The 19,586-nt window shown below is 39.1% G+C and overlaps 2 pseudogenes across 2 annotated transcripts; both read right to left on the bottom strand.

Moving 5' to 3' along the window:
- Positions 1–2,336: 2,336 nt before the first annotated feature.
- LOC308561616 (bromodomain adjacent to zinc finger domain protein 1A pseudogene) lies at positions 2,337–5,867 on the bottom strand (annotated as a pseudogene). The gene has a single exon. The product of its transcript is annotated as a bromodomain adjacent to zinc finger domain protein 1A pseudogene (transcript).
- Positions 5,868–6,214: 347 nt separating this feature from the next.
- Positions 6,215–7,215, bottom strand: LOC308561615 (bromodomain adjacent to zinc finger domain protein 1A pseudogene; annotated as a pseudogene). The gene has a single exon. The product of its transcript is annotated as a bromodomain adjacent to zinc finger domain protein 1A pseudogene (transcript).
- Positions 7,216–19,586: the final 12,371 nt, after the last annotated feature.

Genomic DNA, 19,586 nt, shown 5'->3' with positions numbered 1-19,586 from the left:
ATTTTCTCAAAGAGGGAAAGTTCAAGGCAGGCCATAAAGTGGGCATCAAGCAAGTAACAATCAATTCTGAAGTCAAGGAACTGAAAGTGCATAGGCTTACAAATTGGTGGACCACGTATCAATTAATTATATTTCCTTATTTAAAAGAAACCCTCTTGCCCTGGTGGCATGGCTCAGTAGTTGAGCGTTGACCTATGAACCAAAGGTCATGGTTTGATTCCTCGTCAGGGCACATGCCTGGGTTGCGGGCTCCATCCCCAGTAGGGGGCGTGCAGGAGGCAGCCGATCAATGACTCTCTCATCATTGATGTTTCTGTCTCTCTCTCCCTCTCCCTTCCTCTCTCTGAAATTAATAAAAAAAAAAATTAAAATCAATAATAAAAACAAACAAAAACCCTCTTATGCCCATTAAAAGATTGGAGGCAAGCTAGACAGAGAGACTACAAACTCTCTGAGTACATGACATATTAGAAGGCATATAATTTGGTGATCATTATTAGTGTAATCCTTGAAATAACACTTCAAGAAAAAAAGAGGCATTATTATATAGAAAAAGGTGATGTTCATAGTTTTATGGGCATTAATATATACTAAAGTTTTTCTCAATTTTTTTTTCCCGTGGTCAAATTTTACTTAAAGTTTCAACTGACAGCATTTTGAAAGTGCTTTAAAATACGAGAACAATTAGATTAATGAAAATTGTTATAATCAAATGTATTTAAAGCAGCCACACTGTGTAGTTTACTCTCATTCATGAATATAACCCATCTGTGGACAATGAGCCCCAGATATAGCAATGACAGGCTCATTTACCCAGATGCCCAATGTGGTCCAGGTTCCACTCTCTAAGGAAAACCAAGCACACTGAATGTTAGCCTCAACCAAGCTGAACCAGAAAAGTAAATCTGCTTTAGGAAATACAAAATTCTTCACATCAAATCTATATGACACAGGATTATCCCCAGGCTCAGGATTAGCTCTGCTGTCATTGTAGCAGTAGGAAGGGAGAGTTGACTGAAATCTCATCTTATCCATAGACAGGAAATTTTATTTCTCAAGGGCCTTCTCAAAGTTACTTTTAGAAATTGGCGGGTATGTCAATTTATTCAAATGTGAAACTGTATTAAATAGTTAAGTATCTCACTACCCATTGCTAACAGAAACATTGAATTTGCATGTACACAAATGAATAGGAAAGCAGACTAGTAATGCAAGACTGCCAGGTGTAGCAGTTTCCTAAGTGTGTCCCTATTCTTATTGTTCTAGTCTGTATTTATGGAAATGGAAACATTAATCTATTGGGGACCACATCCCAATAGAAATGTTAAGTTCTAACTAAGAATATTAATGTATAGTCACACGCCATTTAATGATGGAGATACATTCTGAGAAATGTGTCATAAGGAAAATTTGCCATCGTGTGAACTTCATAGAGTTCACTTATATAAAACTAGATGGTATACCTACTACTCTAATTGTATGTGCTGTACTTTTAGTGATTGGCAGTGCAGTAGGTTTGCTTACAGGAGCATCACCATAGACATTAGTAGGGGATAAAAATTGTTCAGCTCCATTGTAATCTTTTTTTTTTTTTTTTTTAAAAATGTAGCACTTATAATACAGTCTTGTAAAACTGGAAGAACTGTCAGGGAAAAGGAAGGGTATTACCTTCTATTAATTAATCATTAAGAAAGCAAAGAGAAGTAAAACAAAAACACAACAATATGTTTTAAAAATTAAAGAGTATTTTCCAGGTACAGATTTTATAAACTCAAAACAAATTCACAAATTACTTTGAATGCTAAATAAATATCTGGTTACTAAACTCAGACTTAATACCTCTTACCAGGACTGGCACAGCACTTCAAGGATGTAAAATTGGATTCAATTCATTCATGGGTAGTGTTGAGAGAATATGCTCATTTAAAAATTCTTAGACATATACACTTTTTTCTAAATGGTGCTATAGAAGAAGATTTATCTCCGTAGATAAATGTCCCTTAATACCACCCATCTAAGAAAAATCATCAATGAAAAAATAAATCATAGACAAAAAAATATTTTCCAAGATTTTGGGACACATGAATGATCTCAAAATGTACAAAAATGTCTGCAAACCAGTACTGTATCCAATACATCTATTAAACTTATCAGATACTAAACAAAACTGTAGCAAAGGAAATCTTTCCTACATTCTCCTGAGTGCTTAACATTAAAGCTGAGACTATAGTGCAGGCCACACTTCAAGGTGGTCCATCAGTTGTTACTGCTTTATACATATATGTCTGATTTATAGCATGATTTAATGTTCCACTTTTATGAACAATTTGGTTTCCTCAAATTTTTGCAGCCAGTAGCGTGCTAACTTGATCTACATTCCCAGGTATGACCTAAAGTCCAAGTTTTTGAGCTGAATATGGAAAAGTGCTTGAAGCCCCATTCCAGCGTTTGCTTCACTTGTGTTACAGTTCTTGAAGCAGTTCAAAAACATTAACTCAATTATCATCAATAAACTCCGGTGCTAATTTATATTCACATTTGTTCACCTTTTCACAAATTACATTTAAGGCAATGGGCTTTTTGATGATGTCGTAATAGTCTGGGACCTGAACTTTAGAAATGAGTTTCAAAAAAGACCAGCTGTCATCACGCCGTACCAATTCTACCACAAGTTGTGCAAAAGCAAACGATTCATAAACTCCTCCCTGTTGGCCTGAACTTCTTCAGTTCAGTGTCATAGGAGATGATTCTGTAGATTAGCTTTCCCTGCCTCTTCTCTTGGATTCACTACCTTGGAGAGAAAGATTTGAAGCAACATTTAGAGACCTTGACTGCTCACTTGACTTTGTGGCAATGACTCTGAAGTTAGGCAGGTTGGGACTAATTTTCTGGTGTATTGTTAGCTCTTTTCCTGCCTCTGCATTTTCTACAAAGGCAAGTAGTTCCACACACACATCTGCTTGCAACGGGCCATGGCTCTGGTGTGGAGAAAGACTGGCAATTCTTGAAGATTTAGTTTCTGTAGGAGGAGCAGATTTTATCTTTCTTAGGCTCCTACCAGTAGTTTTAGAAAAAACTGTTGTTTGGAGTGTACTCTGCTCACTCCTTGAAGCATATCTTCTAGGATCTTGTTGGCCATGACTTGAAGAGCTCAGTATCTCTCTTGTTTTAATAGGCAGTCTAACTGGTGGCCTTCCTCGTTTTGGTAGCCTGGCTTCTTCCTCTTCTCGAGAGTCATCTTCATCTTGTTCTATCTCATACTCTTCCTCCTCACTTTGACCCTCTTCATCATCAACATCAACTTCATCATCCTCACGTTCCATGCTGTCTTTTGTCTCTTCATCACCTTCCAAGGATGGTCTCTGCCAAGTGGAGAGTCATCAAGAATGTTGCTTTGGCCAATACTCTAGACAAAACCAAACTCCTTCAGGCACAGTCTCAAGCTCTAGTTGAACACAGTAGGTAAGATGACCCAGATCACAGCTATCACAAAGTACCATGTGTTCAGCATCACTCTTCTTTTGGAGATCTTACAGTGAGGATTTAGTATAGATTTAGACCATATCATACTACAATCCAAGGTGGAAAGGTGAAGAAAGACTTGGGATAGACTAGCAGAAGAAAGAAGAGGCTCTCTTTAATGGTCCAAGACTGTTTTATAAGAATGTGCGCTGTCACTGGCATCAAGTGGAGCTTTGAAAAAATGCCACTTAATGCCCTGCTCTATTTGAAAGAGTGCCATTGCCAGATAATGAGCCACAGTGGCCACAGATTGCTGTGAACTTGTACTAGTTGAGTGAGAGAGTGCTTGCAGTTTCTGTTTTCATGCCCAAAACTCCATCTTTTACTATGATCTTTGCTCATCGGTTTCCATCTCTTCTAATTTCATTCAGTTTTAATTATCCAATTTTCCTTATTTTCTTCATTTAACAGCTCACACCATCCATTTTCTAATGCTGACCTCCAGATGTGTCAGTCTATAATCTTTATTGCTCCTAATGTTCCTTGGTAGATTCTGTCTTCAGTACCCAGCCCCCTCACACCCAAAACATACACACACAAAATCTCTCAGCCTCAATTCAAGCTGCCTCTCTGCAGACATCTGAGATGGATCATGTGCACTAGAAGCTCTTCTCTGAGTATATGTAGATTTGCAATCAGTTTGAAGTTGTCTGAAAAATGAAATTTCTCTACAGAAAAATGAGCTAGCTGTGCACATATTCTGTTTTCTCTTATTCTGCAACAAAGTTTCTTTTAAGGCACTTTCTCTATGTCCTCTAGAATTAAGAGCTTTGATGGGCTGGTCTAGCTGTTCACAAGAAGTGTAGAAGCACCACCAATTAGGCTTATGCACTGGTTTTGGCAGCTGCACAGAATCATCACCTGAACCTTGGTCAGTGTTGGAGGTAGATTCAGACATCAAAGACCCTCCAGTTTTAGTGAACGTCTGAGCATTTTGAGACTGTGCATTATTCTGAAATGATGAAGGTCTAGGCAACAGCATGTCTTCAATGAGACAAGAGGAATTCTCTTCAATAAACAACCCAGGAACAGAAGGGAAAATCCAATATTGCCTATACACACAGTCAGGCCCTAGTTTGGAAAGATATTGGTGCACGCTATAGTACTTTGGATTTTTAAAGAGCTCTTTCTCTTTTTGTTGGTGTTCCTGTTTCAAAGCTTCTTCCTCATCAGCAGTAAGAGGCTCTTTTTCAAACAGTCCATCTCTTCTTGCCTTATAAATTCTTTAAATCCATTTTGCTCCCTTTCCCCCCTCCTGCCTCTTCTATGCGATCCTGGGTCATCTCATCTTTGGTGACCATATCTTGACCTAGTTCCTTTTGCTCTATTTCTTTGCTCTCAGCACTAGTATCAAAATCTTCCCTTTCTTCCTCCCCAATAGATATATCCGCAGCTGAAGTTATTTGTTCACCTTCCTTCAGCTTTTCTTGTTTCTCTTTCAGTTTTTGTTCTTGATCCATAAGTTTTTCTGACTTTTTACAAATTCTAGCAGCTGCTTCTTCTCTCTCTTTTCAATATTGTTCTTTTTGCTCCTGGAATTCCTGCTTTGCCTGTCATAATATATCAACATAATCTTCAATAAAATCCCTAATAGAAACTAGGGTCTGTAATTTCCCACAGAGAGCATAAAGTGTCTTCATTTTTTCTCTTATGTCAAATCATGCACTGAAGTGCTTGACAGTTTCTCTGCTAGACTGGGATTACTTCAATAAAGCTCCATACAGGCATCATCTGTAGCACCAAATCCTCCTCATTTTCGATATCTTTACTTTGCATTTGCTGATGTTACTTACATCACTATCTGAAGCTAAGATATGCAGCCTGAGGATTTCAGGAGTGTAGCTATCAAGATCCAAGCTTTTCAAACTGCGGTCCTGTCATGCAGCTGCCAAAGATGCAATTGTAAACAGTGCAGGTTTTGTGGGGTCTGCGTCTTCATCCAAAGCCTCTATTAAATATTTGGTGTTAGCATTAGTTATTTCCTCTTCGGCTACTCCCCCTTCTTATTCAGCCACCACCTGGAAGATGGCAGTCAGCAAGGAAATAAAAAAGCAATTCACATAGTGGTTCTTCACTATCATTTCCTACAAGAGCTTCCTCTAACACTTTTAGGGTTACTCCCTCAGGAAATTCATTTGGATAATCAAGAAGTTCCCCAAATGCATTAAGGAACTCCAACACCATCAGAGCATCACCAAAGATTTTAGGAGGTAGCCTAGCTTTCATTGGAGTTGGTTCTGGAAGTTCCTTTATATCATCACATTCCATTTTCTCTACTGTTTTCTCCACTGTTTTAAGTGTTCCATATATTTTTGCTTTTATTCACGTAACTTCTCTTTTTCCATTTTAAGCTTTTCTTCAGTCTCTCTTCTTCAATAATTTTCTTTAATTCTTCCTTCCTTTTCTCCCTTTTCTTTTTTCTTTGCTTTTAGGGCATCTGATTTCTCTCTCTCTCTCTCTCTCTCTCTCTCTCTCTCTCTTTTTAAATCATCATCTAAGGATATTTTTTCCATTCATTTTTAGAGAGAGTGGAAAGGAGGGACAGAGAGGGAGAGAAAGAAACATCAGTGTGAGAGAGACACACCAACTGGTTGCCTCCTGCACACACCCTGACCTGGGCCAGAGATCAAACCTACAATCCAGGTATGTGCCCTGGACCACAAATCCAACCTAAGACCCTTAGGTGCATGGGTCAACACTCTAACCACTGAGCAACAGTGGTCAGGGCTGCTTTTTCTCTTTTTAACTGAGACTTTTCAAAAGTCTCAATGACTTCATTTCTTCCTGTTTCTAAAGCTTGTCTCTTTCTTTAGTAGCTTTATTCCCAAAACTTGCAATAGTCTGTTCATTAGCAATGCTGTCCTCCTCAATAACAGATACTCATTTGGAAGGTCATCTGTTAGCAGGACTGAAGATAACCATGGGTGGGTCATCAGGAAAAAAATAAGAAAAATCTTGATCTGCTATTAATATGCTGAAAGAGATGATGCCTTAATTTTAATAACTCCATCTGTAGTTGGCAGTGTTTCTTTAGAAGAAGCTTTAGTTTTTCATAGGAATATAGTGTTTTCTCCTGCTAATTTGTGTGGCTTTAACAATAGCACACTCATACAATTCCTTTTTAGTCAGCTGCACCTTGTACTTGAAAAACAAGGGATCAATTGCACCTTTTTTCTTCACATTTTGTGTTTCTTTCCTGTTCTGAATCATCACTATCACTGATGATAATTTCTCCATCTACACTGCAGACCTATCCATCAGCAAAACCATGTTGATGTGAGGGAGGGAAGACTTCCACAATCCTATACCATAACCTTGCACCATCGTGCCTAATGACTGCCACAGTGTCTTCCACAAAGTACTGATCTTGGGCATACGCAAAAATATCACAAATTTCATGTGAGTGTGAACAATGGGTAAGGTTGGTCATGTGGAATAATTATTGGTTCTGGAAAACTCTGAAGACCCTGTCTTGCTTTTTTTTTTCTGACTCAAGTGCTTCCTGATAGATCAGTCTAGGTCTACCAGTCATACCACAACTCCACACAAGACTGCTGCACAGAATGGTTCATTCAAAAAGGTCGTCATTGTGATGGAAGAGCTCACTGGTGACTTTAGGTAGAAAACATCCTCATGGGGCCACAGCTTGGCTGGAGGCTTCTCCCACAAAGGGTTTGGGTGTGATGGCAGCATCTCTCATCTGCTGGTGGGTTCACCCTGACTCTTGGGCACCCATGTGGGCCCTGCTTCCCTTCGAGTGGGATAACTGCCACTTGCACACCTTCTCAACCACAGAGGCAATGAGGGAGGCTATGTCCTCCTGGGGGGGGGGGGATTGCCTCTTACTGGTTCTGGCCCCGTACAGGGGATCCCCGCACAGAGGATCATGTCCCACTGCCACTTCCCCGCCTCTCAGAGCCCCTGGGAAGTTTCTGATCTACTTTCGTCTCCTAAATCCATTGCAATCTTATGAGATTACCAATCTATATATAGTCTGTTGGCTTAAATGTCACTATGTGGAGCATGACCGTAGTGATTTTTTTATTCATTATTTGTTTCCTCTCAGATAGGAGTCATAAAAAGTTGATCATTTCAAGATGTTGAGGTATCCAAGTGGGAAACAGAAATCTGGTATTCAGTAGGATGCATGAAAGCACCATGTAAAAATCTGATCCGAATACTATAAAATGTTATGGTTAGAAAGACACTAACCCTAGTGTCAAAAGCAACAGAGATGTCAAAAGCAACAGAATCTTATATAATTAAGTATCCTAGTGCAATGCAATCTATTAATAAAAATCAATCTGCCAGCTCTATACGAAGCTAAGAGATCAACCTCAGTTAGCTACTGCTTCTCCTAAATTAATTTTGCAAACTAAAGAAACCAACAATTTCTGCTGGGAAGTCCCTTTGTACTATTCACTGTGCCACTAGTTAGAGGAGCTGCTACCTCATGCAAACATCCTTGCAGCTAATCCATCACTTGCTCAGCTATAGCCTGAAGTGGTTGTCAGGATGAATGTCATGAGCTTCAAAAGGCTTCTCCAAGAATTGCGAGCATCTCAAGAAATAATGGTACAAAGTCTCATTTGAAACAAGAAGACAACTCAAACCACCCAAAGGTTTCTGAGACATTTGACCTTTGTGTCAGGAGGAAGAAAAAACTTTAAGCTACATTTGCACCCTGTAATTGGCCTAACTTTGTTGGAAGGTATTCACTATCAGGGCAGAACACCATGACAGGATTTCAATAAATGGCACATTATTTCATAAAGAGCTCTGCCCAAGGTAATTTACAAGAAAGTGGAAGGAGACCACTCAGAATTGTAAAAATCAAATGAATTTCATAGTTCCTTTAAATTTTATTGATGTTTCTTCAGCTTTTGTAATTTATAGATTTGAAATAACAAAAACATCTCTGAGATGCATTATTTTAACTACACTTTAAATTCAAATGTTAACTTTTTAATTTCTTTTTTAAAAGAAAAAGTTGTGGGTGTTTTGTTTGTGTTTGTTTGTTTTTCCATTTCAGGGTCTTTAAAGATAGCAGTAGAAACCATTGTCCTAAAGAGTTTCTCACAACTTTTGGTATTTATCTAGAGTGTGCACAGAGAGCCAAATAACGTGTTCTTCTTGTGTGAAGGTGAAGATGACTGTAATATTTGGCCTTTGTGTTTAGGATGGAGAGTGAAGAGGAAAGAAAGCCTTTGCACACTGTCTGTGGAACAAGCTGTGCTCAGGAGAGTTGCAAGAAATTGTATGGCGCTGTCTGTCACCTGATCTGGCTCTGCTCTAGGCCTAGGGACCAGGTCAGGTTTGCAGCTCAAACACTTCCTCATTAACACTTGTTAACACTAGACAGTCATCGCCCTGTAACTGAGGTTCTACTCACATCCCATCACTTGTAGCTTCAGAGTATTTCTGGGTAATCATTACATTTCTTATAGCTATTAAATAAGAAAATATTGTTTCTTCACTGCTTACTGCACCAAAGGGTAGTCGATTAGGGTTTTGACTACCTCATCCTTTCCCCGGTGGAATCAAAACTCAGAGAAGCAAAGCATCAGGGTCCACTTCCAAACTTTGATTGTCAGTGCTCTCTAAGAGCAGTCTTTTCTACAAATAGTGCTGGAGAAACTGGTTGTTCACTTGCGAAAGAATGAAATTGAATCCTTATCTTATACCACTCACAAATCCTATCTTGAAATGGATTAAAAACTTAAATGTCAGACTTGAAACAATAAAATTCCCCAAAGAAGACACAGGAAAAAAGTTCTTGGTGATGAGTTTTTTAGTATGATACCCACGCACCAGCAAGAAAAGCAAAAATAAACAACTGGGGCTTTATCGATCTAAAAATATTTTACAGCAAAAGAAGCAATCAACAGAATGAAGGGGCACCCTGTGGATGGGAGAAAGTATTTGCAAACAATATATCAGATAAGAAGTTAATATCTAAAATATATAAAGAGCTCATATAATTCAATAGCAAAAAAAATTATCTGATTAAGTGTGGAGAAAAGGGAACCCTTGTGCATTGCTGGTGGGGATGTAAATGGTCACAGCCATTATGGAAAATATTATGGTGGTCCCTCAAAATATTAAAAATAGAACTACCATGTGGTCCAGCAACCTCACTTCTGATATACATCTAAAGAAGATAAAATTACTATCTTGAAGAGACATCTGCAGCCTCATGTTTATAACAGCATTATTCACGATAACCAAAAGATGGGAACAATCAAAAAGATGATTTTACTTTGAATGACTTTATTTCAGATTTTTGCAGTAGTTGTGACATTTGCACTAACTCATCCACACTAACCAGTTTCCTATTTGGCTAGTGACATATACTTGCAAATAGTTTTCAATCATCAGCCCATTAGGTGCTCAATAATTATATCGTTGATTTGTTTTGGTTGCTATACAAGGTTGAGAGTAAGGCATGGAATCATATAACAGTTGTGTGTTTGTTGTTGTTTTTTCTCTGTGTGAAGTTAATTGGAGTATGTAGAAATCCAATTCTCAACTTGGCCTCAAAGCACCCTTTTTATCACCTCTGCAGGAAACTCATTTTAGGCTTTTTAAACATACTTGTGTGATTTTGATGAGCTTATCATTATCATAATCATTATTATTATCCCCCATTAAGTTTCTGGAATACAAGGACATACTATCTCAAGACAGAAAGCTTTTAAATAGCCTTCACTAATTTTTTTTTATTGCAATAATTACAGCAAATTCTGAATTCCAAGACTATATTGTCTGGGTTAAAATGCGTAGGTCCTTTGGTTAATAGCTGTGTGTATATATAAATAATTTAACAGGTCTTAAAGAATGTATTTTAGCTTAAAATCTGTTTCTAGTCTAAACAGCTACTATATTGTACAACGAAATATAACTTACATCAATAGCAGCCACAGCACACAGGAAAAAATTCTGATGTCCTTACTGAAATCTTTGCACCAAGATTTTCTCATCTCCAAATAGTACTGCATATTGCCAACATAATTTCTCTGAGACACAATTCTGAACATGCACCCTCCCACTGCTGAAGAAATTCCAATGGACCCCTTTAGTCTACATGAAAAATTCTGGCATTTGAGCCCTTTACAGTCTGCTTGTTAGATTGCCACAGGTTACTCTGGGCTGGGCACTATTCTAGGTGCCGTGGATAGAACAGTGAAGAGGAGTGACTGGAAGGAGTGTATGTGTTGTGGCATAAACATATGGTAAACATGAAAAACATGAAATATTGTTCAGTGCTGTGAAATCTATAATATAGGATGTTATATAATGACATAGGAGATGCTTCCATAATATAGTCAAGGGAGAATCCCTAAGGAGAGCAATTTTATATGGGGCCTTGATATGGGATGACCTCTCTATAATTAAGGACTAGAAAGAAGACTGGTTTGCACAGACCTATCCTTCCAAGCACCAATTCTTCTTTCACTGAAAACCCAAATCCTAAACTGAACTATATTTCTCACCTTCTTTTAAATCCTCACGCGAGGATATTTTTCCCATTGCTTTTCAGAGAGAGTGGAAGGGAGAAAGAGAGAAAAATGGATGTGAGAGAGACACATTGATTGATTGCCTCCTGCACGTGCCCCAACTGGGGCCAGGGATCGAGCCTGCAACCTAGGTACGTGCCCTTGACTGGAATCAAACCTGGGACCCTTCAGTCCATAGGCCAATGCTCTAACCACTGAGCAAAATCTGCTAGGGCTATTTCTCACCTTTCGATAAATGTGTTGTCTGCTTGTATCGCTCAGGAGTTTACTCATGCACATCTTTTCTATGGTACAATCACCCCTATTTCTGCACTAAGAAACCCTTCCTGTTTTCATAATTTAATGTAACCTGGCATCAATAAGAATTATGCAAAGTGCTTCTACGGGGCATTTGGATTTAATTCTGTGCCTGGGTATCAGATAATGAGCTTGGATAAAAGACAAAAATAAAAAATAAAAATAAAATTAGCAATAGAGAAGTAACAGAGATGTGGGCTCTTCCAGGTTTTTCCTATGCTAAAGTTGTATCCAGTCCACTAGAAGTTGTCCAGTAAGCAGAGGACAAGCCAAGCACGTATTCAGGAAGCAGGGGATGGAGCAAAGCTTATCCATGAGTATGCCAGAGGGAAAAATACCTTCTCATTGCTGTGATTTTACAGAGACTATGAGTAATAAAGATTGCATTTAAGAGAACGTGGTGTATTAAGATTCTTAATATTCTTATGCTGTTCGTAATGTGTTGCTTCTTGCATGCTTTTGTACATATAATCTGCTTTTTGTAACTTTATCATGAAAATACTATATAAAATAAGAAAGTTGTCCATTTTCACAGATGTGCTTGGGGGTATTAATTAAAGTGTCGTCATCCATGGTTCATAATAAGGCAGTCAAGGATCATGGGAGCTGGAGTGTTTTCTTTTTCTCTTAAGACACTTCACATGCCATTTTCTAGTGTGATGGCTCATTTGTTCATCCATTCATTTGGTAAACACTGAAGGCTCACTATGTGCTGAAGTCCATTATATTTTCTGGAGATATGATGGTAAGGAAAACAGATGGTGGGATGCTGTCTTGACGTTTAGATGACAAAGGCCTTAACTTTAAGAATAGAAATTTATATCTCATTGTAATTCTCTCAGTTACCTGTTCACACACTCATTTGGCAAGAACTTAATAAGCACTTTGAGAATGCCTGAATAATAAAAAATGAAGAACTAGAATGAATGTATGCCTGGACCCAAGTACTATGGAGAAATCCTAGGAAGAGCAGCAGCCTTGGTATCTACTGTGGTGTTCTTTGAAAAAATACAATGGAATTTGGGGCAGGAACAAAGCTCTCCTAAACTCCACTGCTCAGGAAGGCCACAGCAGGAGAGCAAGCTAAGCACAAGCCTAGATTCTTAGATGCTTTGTTGATATGTTTGTTGGATGTACATTTTGACTTCCAGAGGGGATTTGTTTATGAAGAATGTTTTTGTCATCAAAGAAAGAAGTGTTTGAGCAATTTGTTTAATTAGCAGAAAGACGCCTTGCAACAAAACTAAGCAACAAAGCTTACTTTTAGATTTCTAGTCCTGGGGAGTTCATGTTGTTCCACTGCTATTTTTTTCTTTCTTTTTCTTTTAGAGAGGAAGGGAGAGGGAGAGAGAGAGAGAAACATCAATGATGAGAGAGTCATTGATCTGCTGCCTCCTGCACGCCCCTGACTGGGGATTAAGCCCACAGCCCAGGCATGTGCCCTGACAGGGAATCGAACCATGATCTCCTGGATCTTAGGTCGATGCTCAACTGCTGAGCCATGCCCAGCTAGGCCCACTGTTATTTTAAGTAATATAATACAGTGTTTAAACTAGAAAGCTGAGACTTATTATGACTAAACATTTTATGGTATTATCCTTTGTCAATACAACTGAGCTATTCCACATGGCATGTACATTTTAATAATATATTCTATTAATTATGTCAACTTGTAAATGCAGAAAATGTTTCACTATGAAGAATAATTTCCCTAGACATTTCTTCATGAAGAAAATGTATGTGGTAAGGGGCAGGGTGAACACTGTTATTGAAGGCAAGGAGTGGAGGGAAGGGGGGGAGAGCCTTGAGAAAGCTTGATTGCAGCAACCACAGCAGCTGAGGCTGCAAGCCTGCCCATGGAGAAGGGAAGGATGTTCCTGGGCATCAGCATACCTGGCACTGCTCAGGGACTGCTGTATCTTCATATTAGGACATGTCTCTTTCTTAGGGTGTTAGGGAGCCGTGATTATCTGGGGCTCCTGAATGCTTCTGAGAATGATTCCTGGAGCTGCCCCTGCTGCTACTCTTGCTTCTCTACATGTAAAGGTAAAATATGAGCTTGCATATTATGACTTATAAGCCATGTTATCCTGCAGTAAGCAGTTGTGGCTTTGCTGGTAGGATTTTTCTTTTACATCGTTGGTATTCCTAGCTGGAATCAGGTAGTTTGGATATGGGTCTTGCTTGCTGCCTCCTTTGCTGGGAGTAACTCCTACACCTGAATCTCAATATGTAACCCAATGCTAACTGTTAATAGAGTGGTTTGCTTTTATTTCAGAATTTTCTACAAAATTATTCAACTCTTATATAATTTATGCTTAGTTATCTGCTTTGTATCTGATGGAAGATTTCAGGTGACTTACCACTGATAAATTTGTTATATATGAGATAGTAATGATATCTTATATATGGACATTTTATGATCAGGTCATATGCATGACAACCCAGAGAAAAGAAGACATTCATTTTCTCCAGATTGAAGATAAGAAGCTAAGATTCAAGAATTAGATGTTCACAGTAGTACAACTGGAACTTGAAGAGGACTCACATTGAGGCTAACAGACTCTCAAGTCTCCCCATTTGCCCATGCTATGCCTTCCTCCTTAGATGGTGAGAGGCCCGTCAGACCCCCAGTTACACTATAACAGCAGTACATTTCTGCCCTCTAGGCCTGCACCACTCATGAGGGATGCAGGCATACACTGGGTTCTTTCCCTGGGGTGGGAGGCACAGAAGCAGCCAGCATGGCATCCCCAGAGCAGTTCCAGCTACGTGGCAACACTCTGGACTAGCATACTACAAAGGTTGCCTCTGAGAAGCAGTTTAAATGCAGGTTTGGCAGTCCTTTTAAAAAAAAAAAAATTTAAATCAAATATTAATGGTGTACCCACCATGTCCAAGGACATGTTGGTGCTTTAGATAAGAGGAGGTGGTCTCTGCCCTGGAGGAAACTACAGTTTAGGAAATAAGACCAACATATCAACTATGAAATCAGTTCCTAGTACAGCATGACAGAGAGATAGAGACAAATAAATAGCAAGAGTGTCAGACTAAACATTTATGAGAGTAGTATGCAGTTAAATTTCATGCCATTGTATCTACAGATTTGCTACTGTGAATACTGCTGCTGTGCCTAAATGTTGTTGAATTCCCAAAATTTGTACATCCTCTCTTTCCTGAAGACTTGAATTTTTCTTCCTATTTAGAAATAAAACTTGAATAAGCCAATATGACACAAATTTCAGATTCCCAAGAGACTTGTTATAACCCAGCTTTGATTTCAGAGCTGAGTTTTATATGATAAAATTAGACTACCTAGAAAAATAAATTCAGCATTCACTGAGTTCAGATAGGGAAAGTTCACAGCTGCCACCAGATTGATGTAAAAAAAAATGCCAATTACTGAGGAGGTGGAAATAAAACCGAAGATGAGAATGCAACATCAGGCTTTATAACAAGAGCCTGGTGGGACTTGCCACATTTTAAGTGATAAGTAAGGGACAAAGGCACAGTGGCCCCCTGTGGTACACTGCCTCATTCCCCTATCAACACACCTCAATTTGCTCTCAGCTCCACACCCCCCAGCTCCTTGTTGGGCTTTGGGTCATGAAGAAACTTCAGTGCCTGGGCTCTGAGCAGGGATGCAGCACTTCTGCAAACACTAAGGAAAGGCATTGCAAGCCAAGAGTTGAACCAAAGTTGTCATTAAGTCAGACCTATGACTATAGGACTTACAGATTTGCTGCATTTCACCCCAAGATGGAGGTATTCAAAGCAAATTGATGAAAAGCACATATTAGAAATGTCACAATTTTTATTCTGCTGTTTTTCAACTTCATAATATAGCATGAACATGGGAGTCAGAGGAAAGAAATTCAGAGTATCGAGGCTATTTCTCTAAGGCATTAAGGTCTAAAGTGGGGCACTGACATTGTTGGTTTTTAGTTTATAAGATATAATATTTTTCTTATATTAAATTTTCAGAATGAAAAATCATATCTATCTGTCTATCCCTCTCTCTTGATGGAAAGCATGTAACCTATTTCATTATAAAGAAGGGTATGCCAGGAACTTCTGGCTAATCATGGCATCAGACGAATGTTGTAAAGAGATTCTGACCTTTCTCTCTGAAATTTTATGTGCATTGAAATCTATAAAGTTAAACAGGGGAAGCCAGACTAAGCAATACAGAGATAAAAGGCCAAAGAGGCCTCTGAGATCAATTTAGACAAAGGGAAGAAAAGTTTGAATTTGTCTTTAATACTCTCTACCATCCAAGTATTGGAGCAGAGTTAGTTTGGGCTGTGCATGGTAAGTACACACTGATATCATTCTAGGCATCTTTTTGTGAAAACGTGTGTGTGTGTGTGTGTGTGTGTGTGTGTGTGTGTGTGTGTGTGTGTTGCATGTGTGAGACACTCTGGATGACAAAGAGCTATAATACTTGGGGCTCAAGTAGGTTTTGGTGTAGAAATTCACTGATTAAGTTTGACATGTGGGTCACTCACAGAGTCCTGGGAAAATCAGCAGGGACTCACCTCAGCACTACAGAGGCAGCAAGGTGGCCCTGGGACAGCAGTGACACTGTATGACATGCGGGGCACTGCTTTATGTTCTAATGGTTTAATCAGTAACTCTAAGATCCCAAGGTAGTTATGATGGCCCTGGCAGTAACCAACACCTGTTGGCCAGGAGGTCACTGTTGAGGCAAAAGACTTTGAGGAACATGCCTGAAACCCCAATTTTTTAGCAAGTAACTTTCAGTACACATGATGAAGGAATAAAATACTGATCTTTGTAAAGAACCTTGAGGACTCATGATGGAATTTTTAAAGAAGCTGCAAAAGGAAAAAAGGGTACCTCCAGCTAACGTGGGAAGTATTGTCATGTGAACATGCTGTGAATCTACACTATGCTACAAATTGAGATCCAAGAGTATATGCAATGAATGTTTGTGTCTTCACCCCCAAAATTCATATACTGAAGTCCTAACCTCCCATGTGACGGTATTTGGAGATAGGGCCTTTGGGAGGTAATTAGGGTCGGATGAGGTTATGAGGGTGGGGCCCTTAGGGCAGGATGAGCGCCCTAATAAAGAGAGACGCCAAAGAGCTTGCTCTCTCTGCCTCTCCACACCACACAAGGAGGTCACGTGAGCTGGGAAGTGCTATTTAAGACACCCAATCTATGGTATTTCGTTATGGCAGCCCAAGCTAACTAAGAGACTAGGGGAGGGAGATGTGGCTCTTTACTTATTTGGGCAAATGGAATTAATAAAACTAACTGCAAAGCACTGTGAAACTGGCTCTGTGTCTCTCTTCCTTTGCCAGAGACTGACTACAAACTCTTTCTATAAATCCTTTACAATTTGCTACAAAATTCCACTGCATCCGAATGCTTTGAAACGTGAATGAGGAAAGCTTGGCTTACATATAGCTGGAAGCTTGGTAAATTGATTATTGGCACCGATTTAAAGTTAGTGCTCTTTTCTGGAAAGTTTTGCAGTTGACTTTCTCTTCATAATTCTTTACCATTTCCACCACTGTTTAAATGGGTCAATGTGACAAAAGCAAGAACAAAGCTAAAGGGAAAGAGTGTTGCTTTTAGATTTGGAAAGGCTTCAGGATATTTGAATGTTCATTGGTTTTTCAATGAGACATAAGCAGCATCAATAAGCACAGCATAATATTAATGCAAACTGTTTTCTACATTCTGTTTTAACACTCTGCTCTGCCTTTCCAAGTCTATAAAGTTTCATGTAATTAGTTTCCTGCCACAGTTTATCAGTCCTGGCAAAGATTAATAACAAGTGGAGAGTGTGCCTATATTGGCAATTTTTATTTACATTCTCTAGCTGCAGTGTTTGGCTAATAATTAGCCCTAAACAAAAAAAATAATTTAAACATCACAGTTGTCTTATAATCAAAGGCACAAGGGGTGTCCTGGAAATCATTTGAGATCAAAGAAAAGGGGTGATGCCAAACCAGTGCCCAATTGAAGAAGGTGGTGAAACTCCAGCATTGCAGATGAGAGGTCTTGCAGAGAGAGGGATTTCAGCCTCAGGTGTTTGGTGACCATGAAACATCCTCTCACATCCCACAGTGGGGAGCGTCATGAACAGAGGGACCCAGGCAATGTGCTCTGAAGCCCACTGAGGTTTCCGCTCGGAGGCCTTGCTTCTCACAGCTGCTAACAGCCAGTGGGCGAGTACAATGGGGATGTCAAGCCAGGCCTCTCCTGGGAGACACGAAGCTCCTATGACTGTTGGCTTTAGCTTGAGGACTCCCCAGTGGCTTTGCTAAAACTTTCTCTGAAATGCTCTACGTTCTAAAACTTTTCCTGCTCCACCTTCCTTGCTGCGTTTCCTACTCTGTCGGAATTAGACCTGCATCTAGGTCTGACTCCGTCCTAATTTTTCCTTACAGGAATCCTCTCCTATAAGGGTCCCGCACAGCTAATCCCAATTTGGCATCTGCTTCTTAGAAGACACTGATTCACACAGGTGGGAAGTTCGAAATCAATAAAATAATATTGAATAAAATTAGGTGACACCTCTTGATATCACTAATCTGGATGGCAAGCTTGCCCATTAAGGAATTTTCTCAAAGGTAATCAATCAAGGCTGGATCTGCAGGCTATGTCAGGATGCTAGTTCCTGGAGGAACGAACACCAGGGTGGTGCGTGGGTTGAGGAAGCAGGTGTGTTTAGGGCCTGGCCCATCGGCGCAGTTGTGGAAAGCAGGAGTTTCATTCTTACCTTACCCTAAAGTCCATTGATAAGCTAAAAGACAGGCAGAAATGAGCAGCTGAGTCCAGCTAGGGGTGGGGAGGCTCATGGTATTTTTCCTTTACACCATACTCTAGCTGAGGATTTTCCCCCCCATTCTAATTACCTGGGTAAAATATTTTGCTTTTAAATGGAAGGTAAGCAATCAAAGCAATAGCCAATATTAACTAAACCCTGATATGTGCCAGGCACTTTTACTACATGCTTTAAAATACAGCCTCCCAAGGTACAAAGTATCAGTACAGTACAGAGAGTTTCAGAAATTCCCCAAATTTCCACAGCTACTAAAACACAAAGGCAATATGAGTCCAAATTTCTTGTTCTTAATATTCTATAGCATGCCTCTCAGAAGTTACACTTTCTAAGATATAAATTTTGGAGACTAATCAATTTAGAATTTTTAACTATCACATACCAGTTTATTTTAGTCACAGTGTGTATAAAACAACCAAGACAACTCATTGTTACCTGAAGCTTCCTGTAGCACCTACAGTCTCACTTGTCCCTAAAAATTTTGCAGACATTTTACTGAGGACAAATATCCACCTGGCACAGGTCACTCAGCCTGGAAATTGGCCATGATTTGTACTGAACATATCCATTTTAACTTGCTCGTATGCTATTAGTGTATTACGCTAACTTGCATGATTCTGAATAGGTTTTTTTTCTGACATGCGGCCCAAAATAATTTTTTTCTTTTTAAAAAAATAATGCTGAGAAGAACCAGAATAAAGAAGAAACTAAACAATATGTTTTATAAAAGTGCTGGACTGAAAAACAAGCATGACAGAATATTCTCTGAACTGATCTGAATCTGTTCAGTTCAAATTATTTTTTAAAAAACCCTCAGTTTTTCTCCCATTGGTTCTTAACTTTCCTTTTGTCCGTATTTCTAGTTGAAAACAGCCTGCTATTAAAGAAAGTATACTTTATAGTATATATCTGTGTGCATATATATGTTTATGCATATATATGTACAACAGAATCCTAAATGAGAAAGCAAAATAAAAGCTTTAGGAATGGAAGAAATAGTTTGATATTGTCTATGACAGAACAGGACACTTAAAATGTATACTTTTTCTTTGAGGAAAAATATCATTATGAAATTTCATTGCCTTAAATTCCTACCTGATTTTTTATGTACCTGCCCTTCTATTAATTTTTGTTTTATTGATTATTCTAAGCACTGCTTAAAGTATACTCTGAAAAAACAACAACAGTGGTAATGTCTACATTTCATCATCTCAGAATAAACCACCTTCCTAAAAACCACCGATAGAAAACACTTCTCCTTTCTCCTCTGTCCCTTCCTGGTCTTCACCTTTAAACCACATCTGCAGGCTTGGTTCCTGGGCATAAGATATCTAAAACAGCCTTGGCCAGTGTGGTGCAGTTGGTTGGGTGTCACCCTGTGCACTGAAAGGTTACTAGTTCGATTCCCTGTCAGGGCACATGCCTGGGTT

Source organism: Miniopterus schreibersii, assembly GCF_964146895.1.
Source record: "Miniopterus schreibersii genome assembly, chromosome: 9".
NCBI classification, from domain to species: domain Eukaryota; kingdom Metazoa; phylum Chordata; class Mammalia; order Chiroptera; family Miniopteridae; genus Miniopterus; species Miniopterus schreibersii.
This window is presented reverse-complemented; position numbering and strand designations above follow the sequence as displayed.